This window comes from Choloepus didactylus, chromosome 2 (assembly GCF_015220235.1).
Source record: "Choloepus didactylus isolate mChoDid1 chromosome 2, mChoDid1.pri, whole genome shotgun sequence".
In the NCBI taxonomy this organism is placed as follows: Eukaryota; Metazoa; Chordata; class Mammalia; order Pilosa; family Megalonychidae; genus Choloepus; species Choloepus didactylus.
The window spans coordinates 154,986,817-155,001,068 of NC_051308.1; the positions used below are offsets into that span (position 1 = coordinate 154,986,817).

Sequence of the window (14,252 nt, forward strand, 5' to 3'; positions counted from 1 at the left end):
GTCAACCTTTTCAACACTAGTTTACCTTTCCTCATTTTGTAGGTCATTATTAATATCCTTCAAAGATTTTTTTTGAAAAATTTAAGGGCCTGTTAATTGAATTTTGTAATTTATTTTAATAAGATTACATTTTCAATGTCTACTTCAGTGAAATCTTTGATATCTTTCCTTACCTGAGATTTCTTTAGTCTTACAGTTCTGTTTTCCAAGGGTGAATATTCTTTGAAATGTGAAGGACATTTTACGGATAATGGTATCCATTCATTCTACTAACATTACCTCTTCCCTACTTTTCATTCAGCAAACATTAATTAACTTCTTATTTTATAAAAGGATCTCTGCCATATACACTGAAAATGCACCAAAGAGAAATATATCTTCTGTTCTTCTAGGAGCTTACAATCTACTTGGAAAGATCTGGCATTTAATTGGTGACATAAGTAAGTGGCGTATAAGTGGTACAAATAATTGGCGATCTGCATTCATTTGAAAGATATCTACTAAAAGTGAGTACATGCAAAGCATATAATGTGCCAGGAAACACCACTCCAAGTAAAGAGGTGTTTGAATTGGGTCCTGGAAGAGGTAGAATTATGACAGACAAGAAAAGCGTTTCCAGCTCAGGGCACACCCTTTGCAAAGATATTAAGTCACCAAAGTCTAAGGCTCAGTAAGGGAAGAAAAAGCAGAAACAAAGAGGCTGCTCCAAATTCTGCACTTAGTCCATTCTTGGTACACATAGCACACAGAAAGGGATGTTTGCGAGTGCTGTGAAATTAAAAGAAATACTGGGGAATACTAGTAGATAGCAAGAGGCAAGAAGAAAAAGGTCTGATCGAGCTAAACAGGCCCATTGCCTCTTGAAGAAATTTAACTGTTTAGAATTGCATAATGGGCTTTTCTTTCTGGTCATCTCACAAGAGAAGATAGTCTTTAGCACCGTATCCCAGTGGTCCCTTTTCCAGGGTTAGATGTTATCTCCTTCCAACTCATTAGAAGGAAATGTAACAATCAACTTCCATCACTGCTGACATCTATTTCAAGGGACCTGGGAAACACATTCTATTTTCAAAAGTGTCATTGATAGGAGTGTTTCCACTTCACTCTTGGGCTCTTTACAGACAATGTTGTTCTTGGAAATGTTGAAATATTAAAACTAATTCAACATGAAGGTTCAAGGATAAGTTCTCGAGATTCTTAAAACAAGAGTCACTTTAAAAAACGTAGTGTCCTGACCTTTTCAGGTAGTATTACTCTGTAAATACAAATCATCACAATTATAAATAGGCCTTCCCTTTACAGAATGAATATAAATATTTCTCAGAATTCTTGAAAGAAAAAGACCTTCATAAATCCACTCACATTTCAGGAAAAAAATACTCAAAACCCTATCATTGACATGAAAAATAGAACAAATTTTCCAGATGAGGACAAGCATGTTAAAAGAGAATTTACATTCTATCCAAAGTTGGCTGTGTATTTTTTGTTCCTTCCTGCAGACCCCTTGTTGATATGCACCACTTTTGAATTTCTCAAGGAATATGTGAAATGTGCTATTTTCAACCTGTTTTGCTCTAGCTTCTAGTTACCAGGATGCATTCGTAAAATCTCCTGCAGTTTTTGAGTAGAAGAAATGTATGTCTTCTCAATAGATTTGTTTAAGGATTTTGCAGTTGGGATTTGGGTGATTGTATGTTTCACAATAGAGATGTCGCTGAGACTTCTTACACAGCGATTTTTAAAATTATGGTGATTATAAAATAATAAACATAACTTCCCAAGTACATCAGTAAAACAGTGCATGCTGTAGTTTATTAATGTATTATTTTTCTTCTATTCCTTCTGCTTTTGGTTTTGCTGAAAGCCAACTTTCAGAAAATATTCTATCTTCTAACTAAACATATTGATATTTTGGGATGCCAAGTTTTGAAAGTCTATGGCTGACCCTCTGTCAAAGGACTGTATAATATCAAAATGTTTTCTTGGCTATTTCATTGTTTTTCATGCACCATTGACAAAAATCAAATTTCGTTTTGGAAACGATTTCAGATAGATCCATTTCTGTTCTCCTGACATTTCAAACTTGCTTATGTAAAATTATTTCATCTTTTTTTTAGTGAAAAGTACTGAGCATTTCTCAAGTCCTGATATCTCCCCTGGTGTGGAATGATTGTTGAATCAAGTTTAAAAAATGGAAGATACTAACCTAGAGAAATGGAATAGCTGGGGCAGTTTCCAATGTAGCGTCACTGCAGGAAGCATAAGACTAATGCAGAGATTATACAAACAAAGGGTGCTGCCCATTTATTGCCCAGCTAAGCAGGATCAAGAAAGTCTAGATTACTTTTTCTTATAATTTACTCATATTTTTAAATGCATTTCAGTAGTTGTTTATTAGCATCCTTTACAAAATTTTTCCTAAGGTAAATAACAAATTATATCAGAAGAAGAAGAAAGGTTGATTTATTTACTTTTATTTTGCATCAGGAATAAAACCTGAGACATATTGATAAAATTCATGTGGGCTGGCAATTGTTACAACCTATTTACAAAGCAGTAATACATATTCCAATATTCGAATAATATGTATTACAGAGATTTGAAGACAAAGGGAATGGCTCTGACAGAAAAATATACGGCCAGAAGTGCCCCTCATTTTAAGAGATGCAAAGTAAAGACCTATTAAGACTATTATAGGAAACAATTGTTTTTCCTGTGTATCAATCCAATCCTATGAGTTAAAGGAAATGGATTCCTGCATTTGGAATACAGGAATTTATACATTTATAATTTCAGGTAGCACAAACTAAGAAGTTTCCTTTCTATTATCTCAACCTAAACTCCCATATCAGTTTTCCCTTTTTGAGAGGTCTGTGAACTGCAAATTACATTTCAAATCATTCAAATTATTACTGAAGCTTGACCCTAAAGGGTAAATTTTCAGTGCATGGCAGAGGGATTTGGCTGTGTAATTCCTTCTAATACTAATAGCAATTACTAGACTCTGGAATGTACCTGAAGAATTTGTCCTAAAGCCTAAATACATGAAAACTTATTTCTTTTAGTCATACTCAATGTCAGACATGGTGTAAGCCTTCTTGGAGCTGGAGAGAGAAAAGATGTGAATACTGAAAAAAAAAAAAAGAATCACTCTTATAAAATTTGTGGGACAAATTCATATTGCTTTTGCACCTTATCAAACATATACAGACTTGAGAGGGGAATACTGCAAGAGCCAAAGTAAACGACAAATCAACCTTCATGCAGTGTCTATAAAAAAGCCACACCATTCCCACATGGATGCATTCTCTGTGATGCTCTGCTGTCCCTGATTAGCAGGCTTTTCTCAGATCTGAAGTAGTTCAGAGGGTCTGGACTAAATTTAATATATGGGCTTTCATAGTTTGGTTCTTATTATGCTTCATTTGACTCTCCTTTGCACTAAGTTTAATGAAATTGGTAGTGAATACAAATTTATTTCATAAAAATGACACCCTACAGATCCAGTCTTTGCAAAAGCATTGCCTAGAGAGGGGTTGACCTAAGGCAATATTTTCCCTTGGCATGAGCTTGTGACAGGCATTCTTGGGATTGACTATGACCCGTTCAGCAGACATTGCCCATTCCAGGCCCCCATCCGAACCCTACAGAGCCCACTTCAATACTTTGAACACTGATTCTCCTCCCCAGTAAGGCATCCACCCTCCCATCCCCCCGAACCCCACCTTCCACAGCGGCTGAGAGTGTGGCTCCTGAGTCAGACTTTTGTGACTTTGGGCATATTAGTTATCCTTTTTGGGCTTCACTGTCTCCCTCTGTAAAATGGGAACAATGATAGTACCTATTTCCTAGGGTGGCTGAGGGAATTAAATGAGTTAGGAAATGTAAAACTCTTGAGACAATGCTGAGCACATGGTAAGCACCAATAAATGTTAGCTATTTTAGTCCCCTAAATCTTTGCATATCATCCTCTTATGTTTACACAGCGTTATACTTACAGCCTTTCTTCCCTCCCTCACCTCATAAGGCAGATATTGTTTCTGCCTGCTCAGTCCCCAGGCCTTTGGCTCTTCAGGCTAATGTGGAAGAGAAGAATAGGAAGGAACTAAGAAAGGGCAGAAAGAGGTGGAATAGAAAGGACAAGGAGTGATGCAGAGGGGAAGAAAATTTGATTGGAAGAAGGGGTAAGAGGAGAGGGATCAGGAGACTAGATGTACAGAATTTATGCAAGAGACAGAGAGAGGTAAAGAGAAGGAACAGGAAGGGAGGAGGCAGGGAGACTTAGAGGGAAGGACTCCAGCGAGACACCATGCTGAAGTGGACAGTTAGTGTGCATGGATCGCTGAGCTCCAGGAAAGGCTGTTTAGTCTCTGGCATTGTTCAGGAGACGTCAGTAAAGGTTTAAATTCTTCCTCCCTCTCTCGCTTCTTCTCTCCCATTCTTTTTCTCTTTCTTCCCGTTTTCATTTATTCTTTTACTTTAATGAAAGATTTGTTTTTTGTTTGGGGGAAGGGCAGGTTGAATGCAGTGCCCTTTTACCTCCTGATCTGGAGCACTCTAAAAACCCAGATTCACACCGCGTTGTGCTCGCCACGTCTTACGGTGCGCTCTGCATATACCTCCAAATGATATTATATGCATATGCCACATATCCCTCAAAGGATATTAATTCTAAGGCCAAATCTGCTGCTTTAAACTGAATATATTTTGGAAAGATTTAATTTCACATCAGCAACCGAATAATGCATAACAGTTTACGTAGCACTTTAGCTCTTCACATTGTGTCAGAGAGCTAAAACTGTTTCCGTCCTCAATAATATGCACAATAATTATGCACATTTGCAAGCCAAGAGCTTCATTCTCATTTTCCAGAGGAGGAAAGATATGCCTTAGAGATGTGCCAGGCTTAGAACTAATAAGGTCTGGTGACTCCCTTTTGGCAAGGGGCTGAATTTCTTTAGGATGCACAGAGATTTTATCTGAGGTTACAGGTGTTGGACTAGTTTCCTTGCCCTGGTGTGGAAGCCCCACACTTGGATCAGCTTGTTTTGACTTTTCCACTTGTCTTTGTTTTCCTGTTCTAGGAAGCCTTCCCTTAGGTCATACTACCGAAGTGGGGATTAGAACCCACAACCTCTGAGCACCCTCTCTGTGTAAGCCCTTTGAGTCATGCTGCATTTAGGTTTAGTAATTAGCACTTAGAAAGCCATTGAGGTCAATCCCCATTGCACGCGTATAAAATATGGACTGGTTTAATTGTCAAGGCATCTCTGAGAACATTTCTGTGTAATTATGTGCATTTAAAAATAAATTAAGCTAATGCTATTATCCATATCCTCTTAGAATGGGAAAAGCAATAGTAAATGGACAGAACAAAAATCTATAATGGTTACGTGTGGTAAGGTGACATTCATATGCATCTGTTTCCTCCTGTAAAGTCACCTGCTGGAAGCCTATTGAGTAAATGTTAATGAATTTAGGTGTACCTTAGCTGCAAATGGATCCGATCTTCCTAATGTAACATTATGGCAACCTGGATTCACTTGGATTATTCTGCTGAGTTAAATTAAATTGAACACCAAAGCCAGCAAAATGTATTAGAGAGGAATTAAATGTGCTACAGAAACATTTAAAGGGTATTCTTAGAACCTGAAGAAGAGAAGGAAGGATAAGATTATCTCTTTGTATTCTTTCAGTTTAGAGCGTCAGACACACTTTTGAGAGATGGACATAATGATTCTATTGTGTGAGCAGAGTTTGCCACGTGACTTCCATTAATGTTTAAAGATTGCTCCATAGTTTAATCTTTAAAACATCATGCTGAAGGCATGCCGTCAAGCGCCTGCCAAATTTGGTGCTAAAATTCAGCTGTTTTTTAGCTGGAGGTGAGGAAAGAACATGAAACCTTTTTGTTGTTGTTGTTTTACTGTTTCAAAAAGAAAATAAAACTTGGATTTCTCTATTTGATCAATTATTTACAAAATAGCATCCAATTGCCTCTCAAATTAAATTAAAATGCCTAACTGAAGGTTGAAAGCCTTTCCCCCTATGTCTTCCTAGCTCAGTCTTTTAGAATGTCTTGATTCATCTGCTGTACTTAAGCCCAATATATCTTTGCAATTCCTACCATGTCCATTAACACAATCTTCCCCTTTGTGGCTTTTCATATGTGTCATCTCCTCACCCTGAGTGTAAATTTTCAAGCGTAAACATCATGGACTCTGTTTGATGTAGCTTCTTACAGTGGTTTTTAAGAGTTTTCACTCCATTGCATGCACCCATGATCCTTGCTGACTTATTAATCTCATTTAGAGGATGAATTTGGTCAATCAGCAAAAAATACTTACAAAAAACTTAATTTTGACAGTTTTTTTCTCATGGGAAAACTTCCGTGTGCAAAGTGGCCTAAATGTGGGTGACCTTGCTGCCCTCCCCTCTACTTGGGACCTGACTCCCAGGGGTGCAAATCTTCCTGGCAATGCAGGATATGACTCCTGGGCATGAATCTGGACCCGGCATCGTGGGATTGAGAACACCTTCTTGACCAGAAGGGGGATGCAAAATGAAACAAAGTTTCACTGGCTGAGAGATTTCAAATGGAGTCGAGAGGTCACCCTGGTGGATATTCTTATGCACTATATAGATAGCACTTTTTAGGTTTTAATATATTGGAATAGTTAGAAGTAAATACCTGAAACTACCAAACTCCCACCCAGTAGCCTTGACTCTTAAAGATGATTGTATAACAGTGTAGTTTACAATGGGTGACAGTGTGATTGTGAAAACCCTGTGGATCACACTCCCTTTATCCAGTATATGGATGGATGAATAGAAAAATGGGGCAAAACCTAAATGAAAGTAGGGTGGGGTGGGAGGGGTGATCTGGGTGTTTTTTTTTTAATTTATTTTTTATTTTTTTATTTTTATTTTTTATTCTGATTCTGATTCATTCCGGTGTAAGGAAAATGTTCAAAAATAGATTGGGGTGATGAATGCACAACTATAAGATGCTACTGTGAACAGTTGATTGTACACCATGGATGACTGTATGGTATGTGAATATTTCTCAATAAAATGGAATTCAAAAAAAAAAGTGGCCTAAATGTGTTTTGGTCAATAATGTTACTTCTCAAATATTTGTACAATTGTGAATGAAATGAGTGTTTTCTCAGGTTTCATGAGAGATTACTTTCTTTGCCTCCCAAATAGATACAATTTCACCAGGGTTGTCAGGGCCAGAACCACTGTCTACCACCACTGTGTTCACCATGGGTGTTCCTCGAATTAAGGTATTTTACAAAATGTTGGATCATACACTATATCTACTCATAAAGCCTGCAACATAGGATGGGAATTACATGTGGTAAATGTTGATGGCTGGACAACAGTTGGAATATTCTCAACATTTTAAAGATTACTACATTGGTTTGTTGCTAAAAATTAGAAGAATTCTGTGGCAAACAGTAAAGCAGCTAACTTTGGTTTGTAGTTACTGCTGATGGGCAACTATTCTGAAGCCCACATTAAGTTTATGCACATAAAGTACATCATGAGATGGCCAACACTGGAAGCATTGTATTTTTTGGTCAGAATAATGGTGATCCACATTTTTATTTCATTCCATTGGAGTTCTTAGTACAAATGAAATGTCTTCATGGTAATAACAAGTAAAATAAAGCCGCTTGAGTGAAATTCTACATCAATGCTGTCCAGTAGAAAGATAATTATAGTCCTATTAAATTTTCTAATTTTCTAATAGGCCCCTTTAAAAAAAATAAAAAAAAAACAGGTAAAGTTAATTTAAACAATATATTTTATTTAACTCCAAATATTCAAAATATTTTTATTTCAATATGAAATCAATTTAAGGAAACTATCGGTGAGACCTTTTATATTCTTTTTTCCATACTAAGTCTTCAAAATCTGGTGTGCGCTTGCAGAGCATCTGAGTTTGGACTAGCTATGTTTCAACTGTTCAATAGTTACATGTGGCTACTGGCTGCCACCTGGGCTCTGCAGGTCTAGCAGCATCATTTGTAGGGGTAGAGAACACCAGGACTCCCTGAGTTTGACTTTCATCTTTGCCTCATTCCCTCTAGGATCTGGGCAAGTTAATTCAGCTTTATGAGACTCAGTTTTCTAGCATGTGAAACAAGGGTGAAAATTGTTCCTATTTCATTCAGTCATGTTTAAATTAATGTAAATACCTGATAACTGGTAAATACACTGCATTAGAGGATGCTGAGGGAGTTACTTGGATCTGTTACTTTTGAAGAAATGCATGATATCAAAGTTGTGTTTCCATGTTCAACACATTCTCATTACCCCAGCCGTCCAATCCTGACGACCTCAGTGCTTACTTATTATCATTGCTTTGAGCTCATTCTGTCAGGTGCTAACTTGTCTTCTTTTGGGAGTAGGCTTCTCCCAATTCATGTGTTCAGCTAAAATGCTTCTTCATGATTTGTGTTCAAAGAAGCCCAAGGCTGAAAGTAAGAACTAAAGACTAAGTCTGGTTTGAGCTATTTTGTGGAGTCTACAGCATTTCTTTGGGGTAACTAACTTAGAAGCATAGAAAACAGTGATTTTCCCCTAATGCTTACTGGTTGAAAAAATCCAGGTAGCCAAGAAGGAATTGTTTGATCTCCTAATTGTACAAATTGCTAGATCCAGAGGAAAAGAAGACCCGTTTTGTCAGCACACACCATGACAGCAAAAAAAGTGAAATGGCAGTGCTTACATCAATTCAAATAGCTGTCAGAATTCATGGACACCATGACAGTACTGTGGAAAGCCTATCGTAAGTTACAATAGTCACATAACTGCTGGCCACCTAGAAGTGCCAGACATCAATAACTGACTGTGGTGTCCAAGAGAAGCAATAAGGACAAGCACCAATGACACTGCAACCAATATTGTAATAGCTAACCAAGGGGACAATATTAATTCATGACCACAGTATTCTTTGAAGCTAGCCAGGGACGAAAGACAATAGCAAGAATTCAGTCGGACCATCCAGGCTAGCCAGGGCCCAGAAAGGTATCACAGGCCAGCCAAAGCCCCAAATTATCAGTCAGGCCTTCAGGAGAAGAGGGATTTCAGACTATGCTGTTCAGAGGTGATGCTTTCTGTCTGCCACAGAATTCCAAGGATCTCCTCTGAGTTCATCCTTGCCCTGTTGTTAGGAGGTGTGCAAAAAAAAAAAAAAAATAAAAAAATAAAAAAAAAAAAAAAAATCACTGGCATCCTTTCTCCTTGTGAGAAACAATTAGAAAGTCCCATTAGAGATTTGAGGAGAAGGATCATTTCCTCCAATACTCTCCATACATATGAAAAGATTGAGGCCTAGCAAAGATAACTGATTGTTCAAAGTCTGACTGCCAGTTTCTGGCAATGTCCAGGACCAGATGATAGATCTCTTCTGGCCTCCTGTGCATTAGTCTTTGCAGGATTTCTTGCTACCCTCCTTTCATTGACAAGACATGAATCATTTTTCCTTCATTTTATTTCAGCTGCCATTCTAAGAATGGCAGGAGAACTGAAGACAAAAGCGGCAGGAGAATCTTTCTTCTTCATAGCCATCAACAGACTGAGAAATCCATTCAACTATTCTCCCAGGGCTTACTTTGACAGTGGGCAGCCTTATGATTCAGTAAACCTAGATTTGTGGGTGACCACACCAAAGGCATAGTTCATACCTTGTATGCCCTCTACGAGGTCTGGGGTCTGGACTGCTCTGCTAGCCTACTTAATACCATGCAAGCACTATGGTAGTTTATTCTGCTCCTGTGAATGATTAATACATAACCACAAAGTATCTTAGGATCTGGGAAAATTTAAGTTATTTAAATTACTTGTTCATATATAGATAGTGTTAAAGTACAGACATTTTCTCTTTTGTGTTTCCACCAAATCTAAGGAGCATCCTGTTCACAGAGAAGTTAAGTTCCTAGAATGCTCCTCTACTGTTAAAAATCAGCTTGTTCTATAAATAATGGTTTATTTCCACAAATAGCAGTTTTGTAGGCAGCTGTGGAATTATGTTAGGAGTTTTGAATTTTGAGTTATAAAAATTGAATTTTTAAAGCTCTGTTTGGTCCCTTATCAGCAAACACTACCTACCTACAATGGCAATGATTAGTACGAAATAAAGTAACATGTGCAAGCATCATATAAGCTATAGAGCATTGTACAAATGTAAGGGATTATTATTTTGCTCAAAATCTAATAGATATTTGCATGTATGTATTGAAATCTTTATATTTATATAAAGTATTTTCTATATGATTGATAGAGATTATGTTCAGATTGGAGATGTTTATTGATAAGCTTCCTAACTAATTTTTGCAACCCATTTATTTTAACAACACAGCTTTCTTTTTAGCTGACTGGAAATTTGTCTCAAATATGCAACTGACACTGTCTACAGCTATCAGACCCACTGTTTATGGTGCAAAAATCAAACTAAACATTTATAAAAATTTCCACAGAAGATTCCAACTAATGAAAGCACCATTTGTGATGTGCTAAAACATGTGCACACATAGGTATTGCCCCATTTATCAGACATGAGAGCTAATTACCTCATACAACACTATATCTCTTCCACTCTCTGCATTTCAATTCCCAATATTAACACATAGGTGGTCAAGCTGACCATTGAATAGCCTGCATGAGCATGAATGCATTAAATAATTTAATGTTGGAAGAGTTTATTAAACTGCCACATTCTAATCAGCATGTATACCTGCCTTCATTAATTTTGCACTGGTCCGTGGTGTGTCTCTACAGCCAATGCAGAGAGCACTAATGTTAATAGGAGATCTTAACAAACAGCACCGGTTAATCAAGGAAAATTTACTATTAACCACATGACCATGCATACTGCAATCTAATTACAATCAGATTTAACCCTCACCCTGCCACACCCGTTTAGACATCTTTCTTATTACTTCTCAATGAAACTGCAGAAAATAGGGAATCATTATTTCATTAGAGTGAGAGAGATTTACATCCACACGTGATTATGAAAATGAGATGGTTTTCTGCTGGCTACAGTCCTATGTTGAAGAGATTCGATTTTGTTAGTTTAAAGATGACCGTGAAGTGATCTCTGGCTCTGTCTCCTAGATATTTCCTTAATTCCCTGAAAGTAATTTGTTACAAAGAGAACGTTTCTCCAAATGAACATATATAATCTGAACTGGTTCAGGTGAAGTTCAGCATTTGGCAAGTTGCAGTTATTGCTATGGAAATGGTATGGATATAATCTTGGTCATTTTACAAAATAATCTTGAATATTAACTGGACTGGAGCCCCATCATGTAACCAAATTTAATTATTTCAGTACCAGTGGATTGGAAAAAAACCTACTATGGCTGGCTGTTTTGCATATTTAGAAGAAGCAAAAAGAAGCATGACCTACCTGATGACCCATTGTTGTTTTTCTCTTTTCTTTTTTTTTTTTTTTTTTTTTTGCTCTTCTTCAAGTTGTTTTCATGCCTGTCTTTTTACATTTGGGTTACAAGAAGGTCTGTTTCTTTGTGATGGTTTCAAGTTTGGTGATTACACAGTTTGCAGTGAAGGGGTTTTGATTTTCTGAGTCAGAATAAGGAACAAAGCTTTGAGAATTTAGAAATGTCAATTTGGGTATTTTTGAAATATCAAAGAGAAAAGTTGACAATTTTTTGGTCAACATTTTGTCTTATAATCACCTCGCAGATTGGAACACTGGCTCACACTAAAGAAACTAATGAAATATTCTAGCAATTTGCTAAGAAATGCTTCTTGATAACTGAAAGGACTTTTCAAAATATTTTTTGAAAGATTCTAGTTCTCTTCTTTTAGGTATTTCTTCCTACTGGGGGTAGTAAAGACTATCTCCTTGTGGTATATTTTATTTTATTTTATTTTAATCACTTTATTTTGTTGCTTTAATGATGCAAACAATTCCATGTGAGTCCGCTAAGGCATTGATATGGAGTGGGTTTGGGTAGAGGACATTATTTTATTCTGTAACATAGCACAGTAGTTGCACATCTGTGTTACATTTTCTCCTATGAGTCATGGATTTGTAAATTATTTTTACAGTTTTACTTGTTAGAAAGCAGCAACAGTACTGAAGTTTTACTGCTACATTACTTAGCAGTCTTACCTGCTGGAATGTCAATATTATCAAATGTACACTGGATTGGATCACATTCTATCTGTGGAAGATTGCTCCACAACAATGCAGCCTTGGATGAGTATTTAAAATGTGATGTGACATGCAAAAATTCAATGCACACAACTTACCACGAGTCTGTCCGTTTCGTGAGGTGATAGAAAATTCTTCACTTCTCGAACACCACTCTCAGAAGCAAGTGGACCAGGGTTGGAGTTACCAGTCATGACTGTACAGATGGCAGGCCACCGGAAGGAAATTGAAGAGGGAGCCAGAAGGACCCATGTCACTTTTCTCCTAGTGCACTGACTTAAGAAAGAGAGATTAAGGAACAATATCTGTCTTTATCTATTATACTTCTTAAATTATAAAGCATGTACCATATTAAGGGAGAAAACTTGTTTTCAATTTAATGAGAAAAAAATAATATTATCTAACTTGAATGGTACAATGTTTTCCAAAATGACTGACAAAATGCATAAATAACTCCTTTTGGAAACTAGTATTTCATTTTTAGAATAGCCTAGCTTTGCTTTGCTTTTCATGTTCTCATCTTGATGTTTTGACTGAATGTCGTCTGTGTATACAGTTATCTAGACAAACTGTGAGGTTAGGCAGAAAAGTACTGCTCAGAAAGTTGGGAGATCTGAATTGTGTTTCTAGGTCTGCTCAATTCCCTCATCTTTGAAGTAGGTATGTTAGATTAGCTCCTCTTCAAGCATTTTTGAACACATTGATTCTAAGGATACAAAGTAATAGCTTCTAAGAGAGAATATACAATATAAAATTCCCTTTAAAAGTTCAGGAACCTTACATGAGCAGTCAGAGAGATGTCAAATAGATGGCTTCTTTTTTTTTAATTTTTAAAATTTCATGATCAAAGACAAAGGGGGCATTCCATTCCAGACCTCCTGTTGTTGTTTTTTGCCACTCCTTGAAAAATGTACAAACCCCACATTGAAGAATGATAATTCAGCAGTACTCTATATGACTCATAAAAAAAAATTTAGTTTGGAAATGTCATATGATAATCCCATATAAAGCTCTATTCATCAAAGGTCCGCACTGTCAGGTTGTGATGGTGCTTTGATTATTTTACACATTATTTACACAGGAAAGAGCCATAAGGCACATTCCACACACAATTGAAGAAAGAAAAGGGGCTTTTTTAAAATGGAGGGTTTATTCTTTTCATAAACATAATTAAATCTAAAAATTTGAATGGATAGATATGTTAAATTGACTAGACAGTTGCAAAGACACACACTATATACATGCACATGTACATATAAATGTACACACACATGTTTAAATTCACACACACATTATGACTGAACAGGAGAAAAAAGTCTGATGTCATGTGACTGCAAGCACTATGAACAAAATAAAATAAACAGCATTCACCCTGCATAGTGGTGGTTGTCTGGATTCACAGAAAGTGTTCAGCAAGACTGCACAACTACAAGGTGGTATGACAGCTGCATTGACTACCTCAGAGGGCTGAGCAAGGAACCAGGAAAGGAGAGGGAGTGGGGTGGGGAGGTTCTGTGGTGAACTCGATGAAGGCTGGCAGCCTCACCGTTCAGGCAGAGTGAATCCCAACGGGCAGTCACTGAAAGCACCCATTTGTGAATGTATATGCATGTATACTCAGTGCACACCCAGATGTGCACACATAAAATACCTCAACTGAGTCAGTAATCAGTTTTCTGGGGGAAGGCAAAGCTAGGAGAATGACGGAACACAAATGAACAGATCTTTGACATACTGCACATCACCTTTACAGTGGTAGCCCAAATTAGCCCAATCTTCTGTCACATGGCAATGCATATGGCAGCCTCTTCTACCTTTTCTGGATTTCCTTGACTTCTGGCTTCTTCCCCTGGTTTTCTTTCTATATGCCTGAATTTCATTCTGCTTATAAAAGACTCCAGTATAGGATTAAACCCCATTCTGATTCAATTGGGCCACACCTTAACTGAAGTAATCTTATCACAAATCCCATTTACAATAGGTTTTCACCCATAGGAATGGATTAAGATTAAAAACATGTTTTTCTAGGGTGCATAGCTCTAAGCCACCGTAATAC

At 37.1% G+C, this 14,252-nt stretch overlaps 1 long non-coding RNA gene across 1 annotated transcript in view; it reads left to right on the plus strand.

The window, feature by feature from the left end:
- The first annotated feature begins 406 nt into the window (after nt 1-406).
- LOC119518686 overlaps nt 407-14,252 on the plus strand; it is a 129,542-nt gene continuing 115,696 nt past the window's right edge. Inside the window, exon 1 of the long non-coding RNA XR_005213815.1 lies at nt 407-506. This is a non-coding gene — a long non-coding RNA (uncharacterized LOC119518686). The remainder of the gene's footprint in view (nt 507-14,252) is intronic.